Genomic DNA, 24052 nt, shown 5'->3' with positions numbered 1-24052 from the left:
CAGTCAAGGGGTATAAAGGCCTGGCCCTTCCCTTTAACTGTGAAGGGCCAGCTCAGCACTAGAGTTCCTGTGGGATCAGTGGAGAACATCCTTGAGACTTCACTGCAGCCTAACTTTTTCTATCTGCCCAATCCTGCTTCCTTTCCTCCTTGGTAATCATCCAAAAAGTCTTATCTAGTAAATGTTCTGCCTCCAAATCTCCTCAGAGTCTGATTCTCAGGAAACCCAACCTAGGACAATCTAGAAACATCTTGTTCAATATCAATGTACAATCACCTCTCAGCATCTGGGGGACTGCATCCAGGACCCATGATGGATACCCAAATCCAGATGCTTAGGTCCCTGATTTAAAAATTGTTTATTAGGCCAGTTGCCGTGGGTCACGCCTATAATCCTAGCACTTTGGGAGGCCAAGGCAGGTGGGTCACCTGGGGTCAGGAGTTCAAGACGAGTCTGGCCAACATGGCGAAACTCCATCTCTGCTAAAAAATACAAAAATTAGCCAGGTGCAGTGGCGGGTGCCTGTAATCCCAAACTACTGGGGAGGCTGAGGGAGGGGGAATTGCTTGAACTGGGGGGGAGGGGGGGCGGGGAAAGGTTGCAGAGTGAGCCGAGATGGAGCCACCGCACTCCAGCCTGGGCAACAGGACGAGACTCTTTGTCAAAAAAAAAAAAAAAAAAAAAAAAAAAGTGTACTATTTGTATACAACTTATCAAATCCTTCCATGTACCTTGAATCACCTCTAGAGTACTTATAATACCTAATACAATGTTAAATGCTATTTAAGTAGTTGTTACACTGCAGTTTAGGGAATGACAAGAAAAAAGGTCTGCACGTGTTCAGTACAGATGTAACCATCATTTTTTCCCCCAGAATATTTTTGTTTATTTTTTAAAATAGAGTCTCTGTCGCCCAATCTGGAGTGCAGTGGCACGATCTTGGCTCACTGCAATCTCCGCCTCCAGGGCTCAAGCGATTCTCCTGCCTCAGCCTCCCAAGTAGCTGGGATTACAGGCACGCTCCTCTGCGCCCGGTTCATTTTTCTGTACTTTTAGTAGAGACCGGGTTTCGCCCACGTTGGCCTGGCTGGCCTCAAACTCCTGACTCCAGTGATCCGCCCGCCTCGGGCTCCTAAAGTGCTGGGATTACAGGCGTGAGTCACCAAACCCCGCCGACCCAGAGTATTTTCTATCCGCAGTTCGTGGAATTCACAGATGGCGGAACTCATGGATAGGAAGCGTATTGTTTATCCCCCATAACTAGAACAAGGAGTCAGGACCCTGCACGTCCACCTTGGTCACTGCTGTATCTACTAACTCGGCAGTGCTGTAGACACGTGTATATCTGTTCATGGATAAATTGACGATGTTAATGAATGAATGAAACCGTGATATTGAGAGTCTCTGAAACAGGATTCGAGTATCATCTGGGAGGAAGATGAGCATGACCTTAGAGGGTCATCCCTACAAGATCCACAGCCCTGCAAGCCCCGCGGCTGCTTTCACGCAGCTGGCAGGGCCATGCTGCACAACGGCTCTGACGCCGTCGGAACGCCGCCCCCACCTCCCGACAGCCTGGGGTACACCGTGCACCCTCCAGACAGTCACGGGGGGGCACACGGGGCTCCTCCCAGCGAGAGACGGGACGGGAAGTCACAGGTCCGGTGTAGAAGACCTCCTCGCCGCCCGCATCCGTGCCTACCGCAACATTTACCATCGGCAGCTATTTCAGAGGTCGGTCTTTCGCCTCCTACAGAGAGCCAGCCTCCTCCTTGTCCCCGCCCTCAAATATCCTTCAGTAAGGACACCGGCGACCTTTGCGGGTGGAGAGGGAGGCGCCTACAAGCCCCTTCCCCTCTCTTCGGCCGGTCAGAAAGCGGGCTTTTCCACCTAAAGTTCCAGCGCTCTCACCTGCCCACCAGCCGCCGCGCCGCCCCAGGCCGCCGCCAGCAGGCCCCAGAGACAGACCTCAAACCGCCGCTACTGCCGCGGATCCCGGCAACCTTCGCGTAGCGCGGGGGCACGGAGCACGCGCAGCTCTGCGGTCGGCGCCGGGCCGCCCGCACTCCGCTTCTCCGGGTTTTCCATGAAGCTCCAGTCAACTGCGGCCGTCACCGGAAAAAACGGGGAGCGAAGTTTATTCAGTGTATATTCGAGCAAATTGTTGAAAATGAAATTTTAAAAGAACGCATACAATTTAAATAACATATCAAAATGGTACAGCTTCTGCCTTCTGGTGAGCGCTTAACAATGATTTACTGAATGAATGAAAGAAGTAGTCCACTGCCCTCTGCTCTCTGGCCTGACATGACCAATCACAACACGCTTGGATTTTTGGCTCAGCGCCAGTATCCCGCCTCTCTGTGCGGTTGTCTCGAAAATCAGGAATTACCCTCCAGTAACTTCCGGGATCGGGTTTGGAGAATGGACATGCGCCGTGAGAGCTAGTTGCCTAGTCTACTAAAGCATCCGCCCTCAGTCCTTCTTGAGGGCTGACCCGGAAGCGAGGACTTTTACAGCTCGGTACTCTTCATGGGTTAGATAATTCATCCGTTATTTCCCCATCCTGCTTCTGGGTTCCAGGACAAACCTTTTATTCTCTTTTAACATTAAAAAAAAAAAAAATTGACGAAGTTCTGTTCAAACATGGCTATTTTCATTAAAGTTTATCCGGCACTGTGAAAGCTACTTTTCCTTTCCCATAATCTTTCGCACCGAATATACATTTCATTCTTGAACTAGTCATTTTCCAATGTTAAGAAGACATACCACAGAAAAGCGGTTTTTTTCTCTCGATCAGTTCAACTGCTAGCACTGTGAGTTACGGTGATTCGTTACTTGCTAATCATAGTCATTGGGTTCCTAGCCTTTAAATAGCCTGCGTCCGGCGCCATTTTTGTTTTGGGCCCAATTTGAAAGCCGCGATATTCTGAACAGAGGCCATTTTTCTTTTGGGCAGATTCCGCGGGCCATCGAAGTGTTTCGCTGCCATCTTAAATCCTGGCGGTGGCCTCAATCCAACAGCGAAGCTGCCCCGATCATCTTGTGTTTGGGCGGCGGCTGAGTTCTCAAAAGCGCGCGGAGACCCTGGGAAGTAGGAAGTAGGCGCGAAAGTGCTTCCTCTAAGCTTCTGAAGGTTGGCTGCAGCGCCGGCTACCTGTGTAGTCCGACTTCCCACAGCCAGGTACTACTCCACCAGTGACCCTGGACAGTAACAAAACATATAAAAGCCCGAGCCCAAACCCCGCCACCATCATAGGTAAGCACATGGACCTCTGACAACCTCAGCTGTTCCTTCAAGTGAACTGAACTGTTTGCCCATCTCCTCCCTTCTGGTTTTTTGCTTTGAGTTTTTGAGACTTTTCCGAATCCTTCTCTCTCTACTTCCACCTTTCTTCATTGTTTTCAAAAAGCCAAAAAGTTGCTAAACATCAGGGTGCCATGAGCATGGGCTTTAAGGTGGAAATACTATTCAGTAAAGTTAACTTTATCTTCGGCGAAAGGGAATGCAGTAGATGGGCAGGTATTTGTATCAAATCATGGCTACCTGCATCCAAAAGTACAAATACCTCCCCCTTCCCAGACATTTTTGGGGATGTGACGTAAATACAGATTGCGTTTGTATATACTTCCCATTCATTCATTTATTCAGTGCATTTCTTGAGTACCTAATTTGTGCTAGGCCATAAGGATTCCGCAGTTAACTAAAAAAATCCATTAACTCATGGAGCCTACACTTGATCACCTTGACATCTACTAGGTTGAGACAAATAACAGTATTTTATGGTTCTTAGCACTGCTAGACAAGTATTTGCTTTCTCCTTCCCCTGAACCCTGTGTTTTAGTTTTAGTTTTTAATTTTTTTTGGCCGGGAGTAGGAATTAATGGTATTGACACTTACTTCTTGGATCCTAGACATAACGATATTTGTAAGTCAGTTGGCTAGTTTTACAACCAATATTCCAGTTACTTAGGGCCTTGTTGTTTAAAGTTTGGTCCACCTACCGGCAGCATCAGCATCCTCTGGGAGCTTGTTAGAATTACACTTCATTCCTCACTCCAGAGCTGCTGAATCAGAATCTTCCGCAAGAAGGGCACCTTAAAGTTCAAGGAACATTGATTCAGGGCATGGGCTAAAGATACAGCCCTTTCTTTTCTTTCTTTCTCTCTCTCCCTCCTTCCCTCCCTCCCTCCCTCCCTCCCTCCCTCCCTCCTTCCTTCCTTCCTTCCTTCCTTCCTTCCTTCCTTCCTTCCTTCCTTCCTTCCTTCCTTTTCTTTCCTTTTCTTTCTTTCTTTTCTTTCTGTTTTCTTTTTTTTGTTTGTTTGTTTCCCTTAGATGGAATCTCGTTCTGTTGCCCGGGTTGGAGTGCAGTGGCGCGATCTTGGCTCACTGCCATCTAACCCCCTCCCCCGGCCAGGTTCGAGCAATTCTCCTGCCTCAGCGTCCCCAGTAGCTGGGAATACAGGCGCGCGCCGCCATCACCCCCGGCTAATTTTTGTATTTTTAGTAGAGACGAAGTTTCGCTATGTTGGCCTGCCTGGTGTCGAACTGCTGACCTCAGGTGATCCACTCGCCTCGACCTCCAAAGTCCTGGGATTACAGGCGTGAGATACCGCGCCCGGCCTGGCCCATTCTTTCTTCAACCCGTGCTTCTTAACTAGATTCACAGTGTATTATCAATTTATTCCATGTTCTAAATGCAGTGGATATTTGACAGGTTTTTCTGTGCCTTTAGTTCATTGACTTGATGTTTGGGCATCAATTTAGCATTCCAAAAAGTTGAAAAGAGATTCTGTCATCCCAATATACTTTTATGTAACTTCTGTTATGACATAACATCCGAAATGTAGGGTTTTCTCTGTAAGTGTTAACATCCAATTTACCACTGGCTTGCGTTTTTTAAAAGAAGTTGTTTACTGTGCTTCTTGCTTTCTCATATCTTGTATGCATATGTGCTTTTAATTTATTAAAAGTTGAACTCAAAAGTTTGCATGTGGACAGCAGTTCAATGCTGACTTGAAAAACAGTGGGCCTTGGTTTACCAAAGCTTTTTGTGGCACCTTGCTTTCTTCTGTCTTCCCATTTTGTTTTATTTTATATATGTTTTTATTTTTTGAGACAGGGTATAACCCTGTTGCCCAGGCTGCAGTGCAGTGGCGGGATCATAGCTCACTGTAACCTCCAACTCCTGGGCTCAAGCCATCCTTCTGCCTCCTCCTGTCAAAGTGCAGGATAGCGGGTATTAGCGACCGCACCCAGCCGCCCTCGGTCTTTCTGTAATGAGAAATCTAAATCAAGAGTTCTCGACCTTGGCTGCACATAACATTCACCTGGGAGCTTTAAAAACAGACTCCAGACCTGTATCTGTAGAGATTGAGACCCCCTGGATGAAATTAAGGAGTCAGTAAGGAGTATCAGAAAACAGAAACAACTTTTACGTTTTTTGTTGTTATGTTCGATTTTCTCTCCCTTATGATGTTACTTAAAATAATCGGGATTTTGAAAACCATGAAAAGAATTGGATTAAGAATGTAAGGAACCAGCTTCCCAGTAACTGGTCAACTTGCCAATTATTTGCTTTGTGTCCTAAGAAAGTTGTCCAGCCTTTCTGCTTCTCCCTCCATCTATTAATTGGGAAAAGAAAATAAGGCCACTGTTGTTTTTTATTTAGTTTCATGTGGTGTTGCCAATTGTAGTGAATATTTATATTCTGTGAGTGTGAGAAAGAGAAGTATTTTACAAGTGCAATATTTGTTGCTTCTAGTGTTAACATCCCTTATATTGTGTGTGGCAGTAGAGTGTGATGGGTTAGGAAATTAACTCTAGGGCTAGACTCCCTGGGTTCAAATTCTAGCTCCTCTGCTTATCAGCTTTGTGACCTTGATCAGATAACTTATCCCTTCATTACCTCAGTTTTCTCATCTGTAAAATAGGGTTGATGTGAGCGTTAGATAAATTAATATAAGAAAAATGCTTGTAATAGTGTCTAGCACATAGTCACAGCCATGTAAATATTAACTATTGTTAAATTTTATTATAATTAAATTTTTGGGTTTTAAGGTTTTGTTTATGTGTGCAAATCACCAGGGGAAAGGTATTACAGTTCTGTGACTTTTCAGGATATGAGCTTGTTTGGAAAAGAGGGTGATCTAAACACAATATACCAGGCCAGGAAGAGGATTTTTTTTTTTTCTGTATTTTTTAAACAGCTTTATTGAGGTATAATTGTTATACAGTTAATGCACATATTGAAGTGTACAATTTGATATGTTTATGCCAGTGAAACCATCACCTCAACAAGATAAGGAAGGTATCCATCACCCCGAAGAGTTTCCTCTTGCCCCTTTGTCATCCCTCCAGCCACTCCTCTTCCAGGAAACCTCTGATCTATCACTGTAGATAAGTTTGCATTGCATTTCCTAGGGGTTTTTTTTTTTTTTTGAGACGAAGTCTCCCTCTATCACCCAGGCTAGAATGCAATGGTGCGATCTTGGCTCACTGCAACCTCCGCCTCCTGAGTTCAAGCTATTCTCCTGCCTCAGCCTCCCAAGTAACTGGGATTACAGGCACCCTCCACCACGCCCGGCTAATTTTTCTTTGTATTTTTAGTAGAGATGGGGTTTCACCATGTTGGTCAGGCTGGTCTTGAACTCCTGACCTCAAATGATCTGCCTACCTTGGCCTCCCAAAGTGCTGGGATTACAGGAGTGAGCCAACATGCCCGACCGCATTTCCTAGGTTTTTATCTAACTGCAGTCTTGGAGTATGTGCTTTTTAGGGGGTAGGGGTTAGTCTGGCTTCTTTCATCATCACCATCATCATCATTTTTTTTTTTTTAAATTTTTATTTTGTGTTAGAGAGGATCTTGCTGTGTTATACAGGCTGCTCTTGAACTCCTGGTCTCAAGCGATCCTTCTATCTCAGCCTCCCAAAGCGCTGGTATTACAGGCATGAGCCATACCATGCCTGGCCATCATAATTATTTTGAGAATCATCTTTGTTGTTGGGAGTTTCGATAGTTTATTCCTTTTTAATTACTGAGCGGTATTCCATTGTGTAGATATATAATAATTTGTTTACACATCCACCAATTGATGGACATTTGGTTTGTTCTTATTTTTATAATACTCATTCTCACATTGCTTTGTTCTTCTCTAGCTTATTTTAATTAAAAAAATTTTTTTTCTTTTTTCACTTTTTTGAGACTGGGTCCCACTCTCAGGCTGGAGGGCAGTGGTGTGATCTCAGCTCACTGCAGCCTCCACCTCCTAGGTTCAGCTGATTCTCGTGCCTCAGCCTCCTGAGTTCAGGTGATTCTCGTGCCTCGGCCTCCTGAATAGCTGGGACTACAAGTGTGCCCCACTGTGCCTGGCTAATTTTTTGTATCTTTACTAGAGATGAGTTTTCGCCATGTTACCCAGACCTGGCTTAAACTCCTGGACTGAGGCAATCCTCCCACCTTGGCCTCTGAAAGTGCTGGGATTACAAGTATGAGCCAGGGGCCTGGCCTGACAATTTTTTTAGAAGTTTAATTATTTGGTAATGAAGCCTTCTGTGTACAGTGAAACTAAGAGGTGATAGTTGTAAAGCATGTTTGTATTAAAACTTCACTTTTGCTGTTATGTAGTTTATGAATTAATGTTTTGTGAATGAAACATGGCTTTTTAAAAATGCAAAATGTGTGCATTGACTTTTAAGTGTATTGTTAGTTCTTGATATGTACATGTCTAATCATTTTAAGCTGTATTAAACCTCAAGTCTACTTTTTAGAGATTGAGGACAATAATTCATGCACATGAAGAAACCTACTTATTAGGTAGCAAAGTAGAGAGCTATAAAGCCAACCCTATAATGTTATAAAACTCCCCTTTTTCAGGGAAATGGGGAGTACCACTTACATTTTGAGTTGATGTAAGTGTATTTCTAAAGTCTTTTTGCTTCTATTATGTAAAAGCGGTTACTTGTATTTATTTTAGTATTGACGTTTTGTGCTTGAATTAATCAGAGGTGGTTTAAAATTGGATTTGACTGATGTTAATTATAGGATAATATATACAATATGGCTGTTACAATATCTTGGACATAGAAATTCATTTGTGTCACTGTTGATTTATCGTCTACTTAGAAAAGATTGGATTTTTTTTTTTTTTGCATTTAAAAATTATTCTGGGCCCAGTGCGGTGGCTCACGCCTGTAATTCTAGCACTTTGGGAGGCTGAGGCGGGCAGATCACTTGCGGTCAGGAGTTTGAGACCAGCCTGGCCAGCATGGTGAAACCGTCTCTACTAAAAATACAAAAATTAGCTGGGCATGGTGGTGCACACCTGTAATCCCAGCTACTTGGGAGGCTGAGGTGGGAGAGTCGCTTGAACCCACGAGGCAGAGGTTGCAGTGAGCCAAGATAGTGCAACTGCATTTCAGGCTGGGCGACAGAGCGAGACTTTGTCTCAAGAAAAACCTAGAAACTAAAAAATAAATACAAATTATTTTTAATTTATGTAAAATAAAATTATTCTTGGGTATGTAGTTTTCAGAGTTTTAATCAGTGCATTGAGTTTTGTAACCACTATCGAAATCAGCACATGGGACAGTTCCATCGGCTCCTTCCTCCCCAACTTCCCTTCTGCCACCCCGTTGTAGTGCCCCTTACCCCTTCACCTTTAGCGACCAGTGATCTGTTCTCCATCATAACAGTTTTTGCTTTGAAGTGATTAGATTGTAAAACTATTTCATTAATGATTATCAGAACTTTTTTTTTCTATGTAAAGGTGACTGGAAAACATTAGTTTTCAGAGTTCTTGGGTTACAAAGTGGATTGATCATGTGCTGTTTGCTTGTACTCTTGTTAAAATGATTCTGTTTAACAGACTGAGCACCCACTGTGTATCAGGCACTAGGCTCCATAATTACATATCTGATCTCATGTAATCCTTACAGGAGCCATGAAATAGAAACTGTTGTTATTATCCCATTTCAGAGGTAAGAAAACCAGAGAATTAAAGGAGTTGAATAGCCTGCCTCAGGTCATACAAAGTCAGAGTTTGAAGGGATGAGTTTTACAAGAACCTAAGGACATGTACCACGTGTGGGTGCCTATGTCTGTTTCTGACTAGGTATTAAATAAAAACTAGATTCAGCCTGGACACAGCGGGGTCACATCTGTAATCCTAGCACTTTGAGAGTCTGAGGTGAGTGGAGTGCTTGAGCTCAAGACTTAGAGAACAGCCTGGGCAATATGGCAAAACCTCCTCTCTACAAAAAATACAAAAATTAACTGGGCGTGGTGGCTTACACCTGTAGTCCCAGCCACTCAGGAGGCTGAGGCAGGAGGATGATTTGAGCCTGGGTAGGTTGAGGTTTCAGTGAACTGTGATCACGCCACTGCACTTCAGCCTAGGCGACAGACCAAGATCCTGTCTCAAAACAGCAACAACAACAACAACAACAACAACAACAACAATGAAAACCTACTAGATTTTGCCTATTAGTAAAGCATCCCATGTGGTGGCTGGTGGGTATTTTCTGTGGGCACAGAAGGAAGGGGAGGCTCAGGTCATGGGTCAACTGACTAGGTTGAGAGTATAGAGTAACTAAAAGGACTGTTCCATGGAATTATTCTTGGTAGAGTATCAATGTTTGACTTACATTTAGTGACAAAGGATTTTTAAATTCTAATTTTTTTGTTACTTGCATTATCCTCTTTCCATTGTTGAAGCTGAAGTGTTTTTTTTTTTTTTTTAAATAAGTAAACTGGCATTCAGAATTACCATCTGAATAATAACAAAAGCTGATTCTTTTTTGCACTGAAGTTGCCTTTCAGACTTTATCTGAGTGGTCACCAGTGAAGCCTTCACTCATTTGTCGTTTTTCCTCCTTCTTTTGTTAAGTTTGTGATTCATTCCTTGATACTGGTTGTTTTGGTGATAAGATTGGTGCATGTGTTGGGAGAGGACAACAGTGAAATGATTTCTCATTCTTGAATTATAGCTGCAACTTCAGAAGTTCTAGGGCCTTTGCTGTTTTCTGTTTCTGTTCCCATAACTAATGAAAGTTCTTTAAGATGATAGAAAGAAGCCTTATAATTTCCTAGATAAAATTTGAAATCTGGAGATTAGAAGCCTAAAGTTAATTTCTGGTCTATTTAATGAGAGCAGTTGCCTGTGACATAGGCCAGCAACACTAGAAAGAAGACAAATGTGAATTTCAGAGTGCCTTAGATTTTCCCACAGAATAATCTAGAAGGTCATTGACTTTCTTTATTAGAGTTTATCTCTGCTTTGTATTTAAATGACAGGACAATCTTGTGATACTGTTTAATCTACTTCCATTCCCTCCCCAAATTAATTTTTTAAGACTCTTAGGATCTTTCTCGCTCCACTAAAAACACACATGTAATCATATTTTTGGTGGGGTCATACCCTATCAAAGTCTCCTCATTGTGAAAGAATGCTTGTTTTCAGGCCTCAGAGAGTGGACTCAAGAATGCACAACAGAAGATGAGGCATCATTTTTAAGTTATAACATACTCTAACTTCTCAGCATACTTACGTAAATTATATACTTTCAGATATTTGGAAAATCGATCTTTTTGGGCTGTCCTACACTTCTTTTTTTTTTTTTTTTTTTTTTTTTTGAGACGGAGTCTCACTCTGTCGCCCAGGCTGGAGTGCAGTGGCCGGATCTCAGCTCACTGCAAGCTCCGCCTTCCGGGTTCCGGCCATTCTCCTGCCTCAGCCTCCCGAGTAGCTGGGACTACAGGCGCCCGCCACCTCGCCCGGCTAGATTTTTGTATTTTTTAGTAGAGACGGAGTTTCACCGTGTTAGCCAGGATGGTCTTGATCTCCTGACCTCGTGATCCGCCAGTCTCGGCCTCCCAAAGTGCTGGGATTACAGGCTTGAGCCACCGCGCCCGGCCTGTCCTACACTTCTTAAAAACAGGCAACAAAATAAAACTGCCACTGAATTTAGACTTGAATTTCCAGCTCTGGTAGCAAAGGCTTTTTAACATTTATTCTGTAAACCTGGGCACTGAGCTTGCTGCATCCTCCTGAAAGCAACTTTGAGGGCCTAGGAAAATAATCATTTAAGATGCATTGTTGCTTTTTTTGTGTGTGTGCACATTTGCTTTTTAATGATCAGTTAAAAAAAATTTAAAAAAGCCTCAGGATGTTCCTTGATTTAAAACTTAATTAACATAGAAGCTAATAATATATTTTTCATTTAAATGAATGTTAAAATGCCAGTATTTTAAAGACAAAGAAATTTATGCACCAAAAACATCATCTTTGTGGTATAAACTTCAACCATACCTCTAATCTGTTGTCCATTATTTTCAGTATGAAACACTAAGATCTTCTGGGTATGTGTTTATATGAATTACAGCTCTCAGCTTTGGCTGTATGATATATATAACTGAAGTGTTATTTATTTGGTGAAATAGGTCCAGAGTGCTTGACCTCTTTTTTGGAATGCTTACTGTGGAATTTGGAATTTGGGGACAGTAAAGATACATTGGATAAATAGGTATAAATCTAAAACAAAAACAAAAAACCACAGTCTGATTTAGTAACTTCGGTGGACCCAAGTCAGCAAAGTTTTAATGTATAACTGTACCACACCCCAAGTATTAAAGAGGGGATGAATGGACCTTGTCCTTGGGAATCTTATAGTCAGGGAGAGGACCAGATTTAGGTATAATTCAGTGGGCTAGGCGTGAGAGTAGAGGTGGTTCAAATGTGTCCCAGAGAAGGAGCAATTCACTTGGTTCATAGAAGGCTCCAAGGTGGCATCTGAGTTGGGTCTCAGAGGATAACTCAACTTGCCTTAGGAGAGGACATTCCACAGTGCAGCATGCATGGGTGAAGGCAGGGAGAGATGGAGTTGCCTGTTCAAGGACACGTGCCAGGAGTTGGTTATGTGGTGGCATTACAGGTGTGAAGTTGCTTGTCCCATAAGATGGAGGTTTGGACAGGGGCACTGATATCGTTTGGATTTGTGTTCCTGACCAAATCTCATGTTGAACTGTAACCCCCAGTGTTGGAGGAGGGGCCTGGTTGAAGGTGATTGTATCATGGGGGCAGATTTCCCACTTACTGTTCTCAGGATAGTGAGTTCTCTTGAGCTCTGGTTGTTTAAAAGTGCGTAGTACCTCTCTCTTTGCTCTCTTCATCCTGCTTCAGTCATGTAGGACATGCCTGCCTCCTTTTGCCCTCCACCATGATTATAAGTCTCCTGAGGCCTTCCCAACCATGCTTCCTGTAGAGTCTGCAGAACTGCAAGCCAATTAAACCTCTTTTCTTTATAAATTACCCAGTCTCAGGTAGTTCTTTATAGCATTGCAAGAACAGACTAACACAAGCACCGACAAAAGGGCTTGTGATGCTGTGGGAAATCCCAGTGAAGAGTTTTGAATAGGGGACTCATGCTCATACACCTCTAATGTTGGGTTTGGGGTTGGGGAAGTACAAGGATAGAGATTAGAGGTACTTTAAGAGGCCGTAGTTGTCGGGGGTGTCCTCAGGATAACCCTTTCTTTGGTGTCTGGACCTCCTGGCATCACTATGTGTTTTAGTCTGCCTGTGCTGCCATGACAAAATACCTTAGACTGAGTAATGTATAAACAATAGGAATTTATTGCTCACAGTTCTGGAGAATGGGACGTTCAAGATCCCAGCAGATTCACTGTCTGCTGAGGGCTGGCTTTCTTTTTTTTTTTTGAGATGGAGTCTCGCTCTGTCACCCATGCTGGATTGCAATGGTGCGATCTTGGCTCACTGCAACCTCCGCCTCCCAGGTTCAAGCGATTCTCCTGCCTCAGCCTCCTGAGTAGCTAGGATTACAGCTACTTTTTGTATTTTTAGTAGAGATGGGGTTTCAGCATGTTGTTCAGGCTGGTCTTGAACCCTTGACCTCGTGATCCGCCTGCCTTGGCCTCCCGAAGTGTTGGGATTACAGGTGTGAGCCACTGCGCCCGGCCTGGGCTTGCTTTCTGCTTCAAAGATGATACCTACTTGCTGTACACTTATATAAGGTAGGGAGGCTGGGGAGCTTGTTTGAGCCTTTTTTAAAATAAGGGCACTGGTCCCATTCATGAGGATGGAGCCCTCATTACTTATCACTTTCCAAAGTCCCCACCGTTAATACTATTACATTGGGCACTGGGTTCCAACATATGAATTTGGGAGGATACCAACATGTAGACCATAGCACCGTGTTGTGATTTGATTTTTCCTTCTCATGGGAGGCAGACGGGCCCATCCATGACTATCATCTGTTCCATCCCAGGTAACAGGCTGTGTGCATGTAGTAAGGGAAGAGAACATGTGTTCGCCACAGATTCTCTGGCAATTGGTTCTTCTGTGTTAAGATATCACAACTAATTGGGTTTTGTAAAAGAATAGTGAGGGACATGCCCCTCAGCTCCCAGAGGGTATGAAAGTCTCATGGTTGGATGTTGCACAGTGGTTGTCAAGGCCTGAATAACGGAAGGGATGAGAAGACTTTACTTCCACCCCCTACTGCCTTGCCAGACCTGCGGAGACTTCGTTGGGAGGCAGGGGCACCTTACTCTGGGCACCACCTCTGCCCATTTTTCTGTTGGATTGTTTTTTCTTTTTCTTTTTCCTTTTTTTTTTAAGATGGAGTTTCGTGCTTGTGGCCCAGGCTGGAGTACAATGGCGCGATCCTGGCTCACCTCAACCTCCACCTCCTGGGTTCAAGCGATTCTCCTGTCTCAGCCTCCTGAGTAGCTGGGATTACAGGCAAGTGCCACCACGCCCGGCTAATTTTTTTGTATTTTTAGTAGAGACAGGGTTTCTCCATGTTGGTCAGGCTGGTCTCGAACTCCCGACCTCAGGTGATCCACTCGCCTCAGCCTCCTAGAGTGTTGGGATTACAGGCGTGAGCCACTGCGCCCAACCTGGATTGCTTTTTCTTGGATACTTATGTTTTGCTGGTTATATGTCTTACAAATATTTTCTCCCGGTTTATGATGCCTCTCCCCCCATTTCTTTATGATATGTTTTGATGAAGAGACGTTTTAATTTTTTTAAGCTTTTATTTTGAAATAATTATAGATTCACAGGCAGTTACAAAAAAAGGTCCAGGGAGGTCCTGAAAACTGTCATTCAGTTTCCCCCAGTGGTAATATATTACGTAACTGTAGTACAAATACGAAAACTAGAAAATTGACACTGGTTTAATCACTATAGTTTATTAGAGTTAAGCAGTTATACATGCATTTCTTTGGATTTGTACAATTTTATTACATGTGTATGTTCATGTCACCAACTTCACAATCAAGATAGAGAAATGTTCCGCGGTTCCATTGCCACAGGTTCCCTCCTACTACCTCTTTGTAGCTACACACTCCTCTCCCATCCATAACCCTCTGGCAACCACTCATCTCTTCCCCACTTCTATAATTTTATCTCATAAATATTATGTAAATGGAATCATACAATGTGCAGCCTTTTGAGATTGCCTTTTTTTTTTTTTCCCAAGACAGAGTCTTGCTCTGTTGCCCAGGCTGGAGTGCAATGGCGCGATCTTGGCTCACTGCAAACTCTGCCTCCTGGGTTCAAGCAATTCTCCTGTCTCAGCCTCCCAAGTAGCTGGCATTACAAGTGTGCGCTAAGATGCCTGGCTAATTTTATTTTTAGTAGAGATGGGGTTTCACCATGTTGGCCATCCTGGTCTAAAACTCCTGACCTTGTGATCCACCCACCTCGGCTTCCCAAAGTGCTGGGATTACAGGTGTGAGCCACCATGCCCGGCCGACGAGATTGCCCTTTTTTTTTGAGACAGAGTCTTACTCTGTCACCCAGGCTGGAGTGCAGTGGCGTGATCTCAGCTCACTGCAACCTCTGCCTCCCGAGTTCAAGCAGTTCTCTCGCCTCAGCCTTCCGAGTAGCTGGGACTACAGGCATGCGCCACCTCGCCCAGCTAATTTTTTGTATTTTTAGTTGAAACAGATTTCACTGTGTTAGCCAGGCTGGTCTTGAACTCCTGACCTCAGGTGATCTGCCCGCCTCGGCTTCCCAAAGTGCTGGGATTACAGTCATGAGCCACCAGGCCTGGCTGAGATTGCCTTTTTTTTTTTTTTTTTAAACTCAGCCTGTTTCCTTAAAATCCATCCAAGTTGCATGTATCAGTAGTTTATTCCCTCTGCCTGAGTAATATGCCAGGGGATAAATGTACTGTAGTTTAACTGTTCACACATTGAAGGATGTCAGGGTTGTTTCCAGTTTGTGGCTGTTAAGAATAAAGTTACTATGATGGCCGGGTGCGGTGGCTCACGTCTGTAATCCCAACACTTTGGGAGGCCGAGGTGGGTGGATCGCGAGGTCGGGAGTTCAAGCCCAACCTGGCCAAGATGGTGAAACTCTATGAAAAATACAAAAATTAGCCAGGCGCAGTGGCAGGCGCCTGTAATCCCAGCTACTCGGGAGACAGAGGCAAGAGAATCACTTGAACTTGGGAGGGCGGAGGTTGCAGTGAGCAGAGATCAGGCCACTGCACTCCAGCCTGGGCAGCAGAGTGAGACTCTGTCTCAAAAAAATAAAAAAAATAAAAAATAAAGTTACTATGAACATTTCTCTGCACCCTCACCAGCATTTGGTGTTATTATTTTTTATTTGCCTTTCTGGTAGGTGTGTAGTGATATCTTGTTGTGGTTTTATTTTGCATTTTCCCATGGCTAATGTTGTTGACTATCTTTTCATATGCTTTTTTACCATCTGTATATCCTTCTTAGTGAGATATCTGTCATTTGCCCATTTTCTGATTGGACTGTTGCTTTTTACTATTGAATTTTGAGACTTCTTTACATATTGTAGATAGAAATCCTTTGTTGGATATGGATTGCAAATATTTTCTCCCAGTTTTGGAAAAGTTTTAATTTTAATATGACCAAAGCTGTCATTCTTTTTCTTTATGGTTTATATTTTCTCTGTCTAGTTAAAAAACTCCTTTATGATTTTGAGTTCATAAAAATATCCTCTGAAAGGTTTTAGTTTCGCACATTTGAGTTTTTAACCCATCTGTAATTGATTTTTGAGTCTTGTATGAGATAGGGTTCAATTTAATTTTTTCTCAAACAGATATGAGCGATTGTTTGACCACAGTTTATTGAATGAGTCATCTCTTCATTTCCCACTAATTCACAGTGCTGCTGCCAGCATGCATCAGTTTCATAAATGCATGCATTGGTTTCTGGCGTGTGGAGTCTGCCCTTTCTGCCTGTTTGCCTATTTGCCAGTACATTAGTTTTTATACCTTGCATTGTAGTAGTTTTGGTAAGACAAACCCCATCTTTTGTTTTTGTTTTTATTTATTTTCTAGAAGTGTCTTGATCTTTTTTACTCTTTCTCAGTTTCCCTGTTCAAGTTTGTGGTTGGAGTTGCATTAAATTAGTAGATCAGTTTGAGGATGTCTTGCATATATATTTTCATTTTATTCCTAGATACTTTTTATTTGTGGATGCTAATTTAAATGATATTTTCAATTCTACATTTTTTACTTTTTTCAAAGAAGTTGTTTCTACTGATTCATCATTAAGCATTTTGTTACATTTTTGTAGGTGCTTTTTCTAGATTAAGAAAGTCCTTTGTATTCATAGATTTCTAATGTTATCTTTTTATTTTTTTTCTGCTTCTACTGAAATGATTATGTGCCTTTTTTCTTCTTCAGTTTTTGATTTTTGAGACAGGATCTCTCTCTGTCACCCAGGCTGGAGTGCAGTGGCATAAACACGGCTCACTGCAGCCTTGAACTCCTGGGCTCAAGTGATCCTCCTGCCTCAGTCTCCCATGTAGCTGGAACCACAGGTGCGAGCCTCCACACCTGGCTAATTTTTTGATTTTTTTTTGTAGAGACAAGGTCTCGCTTTGTTGCCTAGGCTGGTCTCGAACTCCTGGGCTCAAGCAGTCCTCCTGTGTTGGCTTCCCAAAGCCCTGGGATTACAGGTGTGAGCCACTGAACCCGGCCTCTACTTCGGTTTTTTAATGTGATGATTTCTCTGGTGTTTAGCCAACCTTGCACTCCTCAGATATCTCACTTGGTTCTGATGTTTGTTTGTTTTCAAGTAGGTTTGCTAGATTAAAATTGCTTTTAGATTATTGCTTGTATGTTCACCCATAGAATTGTCTGATTTTTCATTCTTTTACTGCTCTTGTCTGGTTTTGCTATCAGCGCTCCACAAAATGAGTGGTGGGATGATTTCCTTCTTACTCTTTTCTCTGGAAGAATTTGTATACTGGCATTATTTGTACCCTGAACTACTGTTGATTTTTGGATTCTAGAGGTTTAAAAATGGAATAGACTATAGAGGTCAACCTTTCCAACTCCACTGTTTTTTTTTTTTTTTTTTTTTTTTTTTTTGAGGTGGGAAGAATTAAATGCTGAGGCTTAAATCCAAGGGACACTTTGCACTGTACCATGACCCAGTGAGTTCATCATTATAGAAACCGTAATCCTGAAGTAGAGGTAATAGTCATTTTATTATGTAAAACAGATGGCTCAAAGCCTTCGCACCAAAGTTCATGCAAATCCATGTAAGAGTGGCTTGGAAAACATCACATTAGCCTCAGTCTCTTAGTTTTCTAGGCCCATCTGATTAAGATTAAGAATGGAGTTAAGAAGGCCGGGCGCGGTGGCTCAGGCCTGTAATCCTAGCACTTTGGGAGGCCCAGACGGGCGGATCACGAGGTCAGGAGATTGAGACCATCCTGGCTAACACGGTGAAAACCCGTCTCTACAAAAAATATAAAAAAATTAGCCAGGCATGGTGTTGGGCGCCTGTAGTCCCAGTTACTCGGGAGGCTGAGGCAGGAGAATGGCGTGAACCCGGGAGGCGGAGCTTGCAGTGAGCCGAGATCGTGCCACTGCACTCCAGCCTGGGCAACAGAGCGAGACTCCGTCTCAAAAAAAAAAAAAAAGAATGGAGTTAAGAAAGGGACTCAGGCCGGGCGCGGTGGCTCAAGCCTGTAATCCCAGCACTTTGGGAGGCTGAGACGGGCGGATCACGAGGTCAGGAGATCGAGACCATCCTGGCTAACACGGTGAAACCCCGTCTCTACTAAAAAATACAAAAAACTAGCCGGGCGAGGTGGCGGGCACCTGTAGTCCCGGCTACTCGGGAGGCTGAGGCGGGAGAATGGCGCAAACCTGCGAGGTGGAGCTTGCAGTGAGCTGAGATCCGGCCACTGCACTCCAGCCTCGGCGACAGAGCGAGACTCCGTCTCAAAAAAAAAAAAAAAAAAAAAGAAAGGGACTCTTACAGCTTTGGGATCACCTGCGAGAGCAGGCAGACAACCCTGCTGGCCTACTATTGCTTTGTGTAGGAGCTGGCAGCTCACAGGGCAGTGTGTTTATTGCCCAGTGTGATGATAATTTTGATTGGAAATATCGAATATTCAATATATGGTATTTTTATGAACATTAATAAAGATTCAGTATATTTGTGGAAAATTTCCCTAAAAACAGAAAAAAAAAATTAAAAAGGTAAAAAGGTTATATGTATAAGTGACTCAGCTCCAATTATCTGGAACATTTTTTTCACCTGGCAGGCTTTTCTTGAGTACCCTCTAGTGTTAGGCATTGCTCTGAGGGCATTGCTCTGAGGGCTGTACTCCTTCCACCATGGATAAGTATGATTTTACCATATTTGGGACTTTAGCAGATTGGCTCAGTTCATTTCAGATTTCAATTCACCATTTAATTCATCCCCAGCACATGCCTAGTGCTGTCATAAACCAAAGAAAAGAGGATTTCTTGATTTGAAATGACTTTAGCAAATATGCAAGCTCAAGGTCTATGCACCTGACTGTCCAGATGTGTTATGGGCTTTATCCTGGCAGAATTCATTTACTTATATTTTGTGTATGAAGAGTGCCATCTTATGTAGCATAGTGATAAACGAGTTCAAACTACATTTTCTTTAACAATAGAGTTTCTTTCTTTCTTTGGGTAACAAGAGAGAACCACTACACATGTAGCTTTATTTGAGGTCATACTCTGTGTTGGGAACTTGGACCTTGGCATGAGGCAGAGGGAGGAAGGTCACACCTACCCTGACAGCCCAATGAGTCACTGACCTTGGCAATTCTACAGGTGACAGATGGTGCTAGTTTGCTCTCAGTGGACTTAACAAGACTCTATCTAGTGCCTGGTTAGGCCATCAGCTGTAGATCCAGGCCTGGTCCCATAAGTTCTCATTAGGGGAATAGATGGTAAGGCTGGAAGTAGAGGGTCTTTAAGATCTATTTTAGCCCTAAAATTGTGATTTTTTGAATTTCGAAACATTGTGGAAACAAGTGAAAAAGTTACATACCTTGAGGCAGAGTGTGTTATGATACTAAAAACAGACTAAAATATTCAGAATATAGATTTCATTTTCCCAGGTATCCTGTTTTATATTGTCAGACCATATTATTTTATATAAAAAAAAATACATGCTTTTCAGTTCCAGATCCCTAGAGATCATTTTTTTGATATTGGACTTTGATGATACTCTTCGAAAAATTCAGCATCTACAACGTAAATGTAGCTGTTCTTGTTTTATTGATATATGTTTAAAAAAAACCCACAAAACAAAAACCTTATTGTGAGTTGAAAATGTGAAAATGTAACTGTATTAGTCATTTTAGCCATTACAGTAACCTCACTGTAATATGGCTCATTCATGATCTATCCAACAGCAGATATGATGTGAAAGCCTTGCCTTGGCCTTCCACTTGGTCTGTCTGTCCTTCAGGAAAAGAAGTATGTATGGGAAAATCGGTGTGTAAAAAATAATTGGATCACACGTTTAACTCACTGTGGTGGTGACTTATTGACAAAACTGTCCCCCTTTTCCTGGTTCCATGTCTAGCTGATCCACTTGAGTATTCTTTTTAAGTATCCTCATCTAGGGACTTCCTTAATTCTTAGCAAGGTTATTCAAGCCTGATTTAATGTATTTAAGGTGACTGATTTTATGTTTATTAGACAAAAATAATATAATTTTAAAAATCCATGTAAAGTTTTCAGGATAACCTTTATATATATTGTTTTTAAACATGTGCCTGATTTCCCAGGAACTTACTTTTTTTCCACTTACACTGTGTCTAAATGGGCTTGCTAAGATAAACATCATTAAATATTTTTCTAAGTCATATGCATTATGTTATTTAGAGAATGGAAATGAATACTTAAAATGACTTAGGGTTTGGATAAAGATATTTTTGTCCATTTAAAAAATTAGGATCTCATCACATAGGAGACAAAAATTAAAAAATTAAAAATTAAAATCAAAGGGTACCAAATTTCTAAAAAAAAATCACCACTGACTAAGTAATAATAATTATGAATACCCATCGTAGGCCTAGTGGTGTTTGTTTTTTTTTTTCCCCTGGGATTACAGGCGTGAGCCATCACGCTCGGCTGGCCTAGTGTTTTTATGTGTCATTTTATTTAGTCTTTTCAATAATTTTGAGTTAGGTATTATTACTCTTATTTTAGAAATAAAAATCCCAACACTTTGGGAGGCCAAGGCAGGTGGATCACGAGGTCAGGAGATCGGGACCATCCTGGCTAACACGGTGAAACCCCGTCTCTACTAAAAATACAAATGAAATTAGCTGGGTGTGGTGGCAGGTGCCTGTAGTCCCGGCTACTCGGGAGTCTGAGGCAGGAGAATGGGGTGAACCCGAGAGGCAGAGCTTGCAGTGAGCCGAGATAGCGCCGCTGCACTCCAGCCCGGGCAACAGAGCAATACTCCGTCTCAAAAAAAAAAAAAAAAAATAAATAAATAAATAAAATAAGTAAATAAATAAATTCAGGATACAGAAATAAGTTCCCTTCTTATTTATTTATTTATTTATTGAGACGGAGTATTACTCTGTCACCCAGGCTGGAGTGCAGTGGCACAATCTTGGCTCATTACAACTTCCGCCTCCCGGGTCCAAGCAATTCTCCTGCCTCAGCCTTCCGAGTAGCTGGGACTACAGGCGCCCACCACCATGCCTGCCTAACTGTTGCATTTTTAGTAGAGACGGGGTTTCACCATTTTGGCCAGGCTGGTCTCGAACTCTGACCTCCAGTGATCCACCTGCCTTGGCCTCCCAAAGTGTTGGGATTACAGGTGTGAACCACCGCGCCCGGCCCTGTTTTTCTTGTTTTAAAAAAGGCTCTCAAACTGTGCTGTCCGTAACGGTGGCTACCTACGAGTGTCTATTGAGCACCTGACACATGACCAGTCCAATTGAGATGTCCTAGAAATATAACCAATTTCAAAGTCTTGGTTAAAACAAGCAGCATGTAAACATTTTTGTATAGCTCACATGTTGAAATATTAACATGTTGGCTATATCGGGTTAAACAAAATAGATTCGCCGGGCACGGTGACTCACGACTGTAATCCTAGCACTTTGGGAGGCTGAGATGGGGGAATCATGAGGTCAGGAGTTCGAGACCAGCCTGGCCAACATGGTGAAACCCCGTCTCTACTAAAAATACAAAAAATTAGTTGGGCTTAGTGATGGGTGCCTGTAATCCCAGCTACTGGGGAGGCTGAGGCAGGGGAATCGCTTGAACCCAGGAGGTGGAGGTTTCAGTGAGCCAAGATTGCGCCACTCACTCCATTCCTGTTGACAGAGTGAGATTCTGTCTCAAAAACATAAAATAAAATAAAATAAAATAGATTATTCAAATTAACTTTACCTGTTTCTGTTTACTTTTTTAAAAATGCAACTAATAGAAAACTTAAGATTACATTTGTGGCTTGCATTATATTTCTATTGGAAGAGCTGCTGTAACAATTTCAACAGGCAAATAGTTCCATGCTCAAGGCTTGTGAATGATGGTGTCCTCCTCAACCCCTTTCCTCCATCCTCGTGGGCTGTCTTCACCTTGTTCTTCAGTTTGGGGCAGAGTTTAGTACTTAAGAATCGGATACAGGCAGGGCGTGGTGGCTCCCACGTATAATCCTAGCACTTTGGGAGGCTGAGGCTGTTGGATTACTTGAGCTCAGGAGATGAAAACCAGCCTGGGCAAGATGGTGAAGCCTCATCTCTATAAAAAATATAAAAATAGGCCAGGTGCGGTGGCTCACGCCTGTAATCCCAGCACTGTGGGAGGCCGAGGTGGGCGGATCACCAGAGGTCAGGAATTCAAGACCAGCCTGACCAATATGATGAAACTCTGTCTCTACTAAAAATATAAAAATTAGCTGGGTGTGGTGGCATGCGCCTGTAATCCCAGCTACTCGGGAAGCTGAGACAGGAGAATTGCTTAACTCAGGAGACAGAGGTTGCAGTGAGCCGAGATCGCGCCATTGCACTCCAGTGTGGGCAACAAGAGCGAAACTCTGTCTCTAAACAAAAAAATAAATAAATATGTGTGTATATGTAAATTAGCTGGGTTTGGTGGCATGAACCTGTGATCCCAGCTACTTGGGAGGCTGAGGCAGGAGGATCGCTTGAGTCCACCAGGTGGAGGTTGCTGTGAGCCTCGATTGAGCCACTGTACTTCAGCCTGGTTGACAAAGTGAGACTATCTCAGAAATAAAAAAAAAGTAAATAAACTTTAAAAAAGTTTATTAAAAAACAAAGAATTGGATCCAGATCACTAAATTACTGTCTGTATTTTTGCTTTAATATAGCCATTGTGGTTATTATTATTTTTACTGGTCTGCTTTGTTTCTGAAACACTCCATCACCATTAGAGATCTTTTGCTCTGTTTAACTTCTGTGCCCTCACCATATTTATGCACACACATTCCCTATTTTTCTAATATCATCATAAGCATAATATTGTTTAGGTCAACATTCAATGTTTGCTATTATGACTATAAATGCTAGTTATAACTGAGCTGTGTATTAAGCACTCTTTATTTACTGCAGTTTTTGTTTATGGTGGAATCAGTAATTGCCTTGTTATTCTTCTGCTGTTTAGCTTTCCATGTACCTGCCCTAATTCAATCTCATATTCTTCACCAGTTGTCTAAAACTCATCCGTGTGTGCGTGTGTCCGTAGATCTTCCTGGATGTGCCTCTCCCCTGCAGCCTGCTCTGGTCCGCACCTGCGCTTCCCCTGTGGTCTACCCACAGCTCTCATGGAGGCCTCCTTTCACCAGATCCTCAGCTTTCCTCTGCCTTTCTCCTGTCTCACCCTTCCTGTTTCCTCTTTCTTGCTTAATTTCCTCATTTTGGTGAAGCACATCTTTAGTAGCAAAATACATGAAACGGTTTTATAAGAACTTGCATGTCTAATAATTTTTTTCTCCCCTGAAGTTTAAATCCAATTTGAGGTTGGAAACAATTTTCTTCAGAATTTTGAAGATATTTCTCCATATCTTTGGGCAGTTTGGAACCAATTCTGACTCCTGATCCTTTGTGTGTGACTCCTGATCCTGATCCACCTCCTACAACCCCCCACACACACTTAAAAAAATTTGTTTTTATCCCCAATACCTAAAATTTCACTGTGATAGATGCTCTAATATGGGTCAGTCTCCATACTCATTTTCATGTGTTTGACCTCCTATATTGGTCTTTTAATTTTAATTTGTTTTCTCTTTCCTTTTTTTTTTATTTGCTGAAGTTTCTGAGAGATTTCATCACGTTATCTTTCAACCATTCTATTAAGTTTTAAAAATTCAACTATCATTGTTTTAGTTTGTTGTCTTCTGATAGTCTCTTTTTTTGTTGTCATTTTTTTTTTTTTTTTTTTTTTGCTTTATGGCTGCAGTATCTGCAACCTCCCTCATGATAATTTTTAAAAAATGTTTTCTTCTCCCTCCATACTTTGTTTCAGCCAAGTAGGTTTTTTTTCTCTGTTTGTTTTTCTTTTATAATCTTGCTTTAGGTGGCAGGTGATTCCTGCTTGTTTACTTATATTTGAGAGTGGGACATTAAAAGAGAACTAGAATCTCTGCATATGGGTGTGGGGCTTATGGATCTGGACTTCACTTAAGAGCCATCTGTTTAGGCTGTTTCCTTGGGGAACCCCTATGTCAGTATTTTTAGACACTGTCTTTTAGGTTAGTCCAATTCTCTGAATAGGGAGGTTTAG

At 42.4% G+C, this 24052-nt stretch overlaps 1 protein-coding gene across 2 annotated transcripts in view; it reads left to right on the top strand.

Annotated features, from left to right (window-relative positions):
• The first annotated feature begins 2935 nt into the window (after nt 1-2935).
• SLX4IP (SLX4 interacting protein) overlaps nt 2936-24052 on the top strand; it is a 197159-nt gene continuing 176042 nt past the window's right edge. The window contains exon 1 of one of the 2 annotated variants that reach the window (XM_073006815.1): nt 2936-3259. The gene's annotated coding sequence lies outside the window, so the exon portion shown is untranslated. The remainder of the gene's footprint in view (nt 3260-24052) is intronic. The other variant, XM_008018160.3, reaches the window with a different exon arrangement.

This window comes from Chlorocebus sabaeus, chromosome 2, assembly GCF_047675955.1.
Source record: "Chlorocebus sabaeus isolate Y175 chromosome 2, mChlSab1.0.hap1, whole genome shotgun sequence".
Taxonomy (NCBI): domain Eukaryota; kingdom Metazoa; phylum Chordata; class Mammalia; order Primates; family Cercopithecidae; genus Chlorocebus; species Chlorocebus sabaeus.
This window is presented reverse-complemented; position numbering and strand designations above follow the sequence as displayed.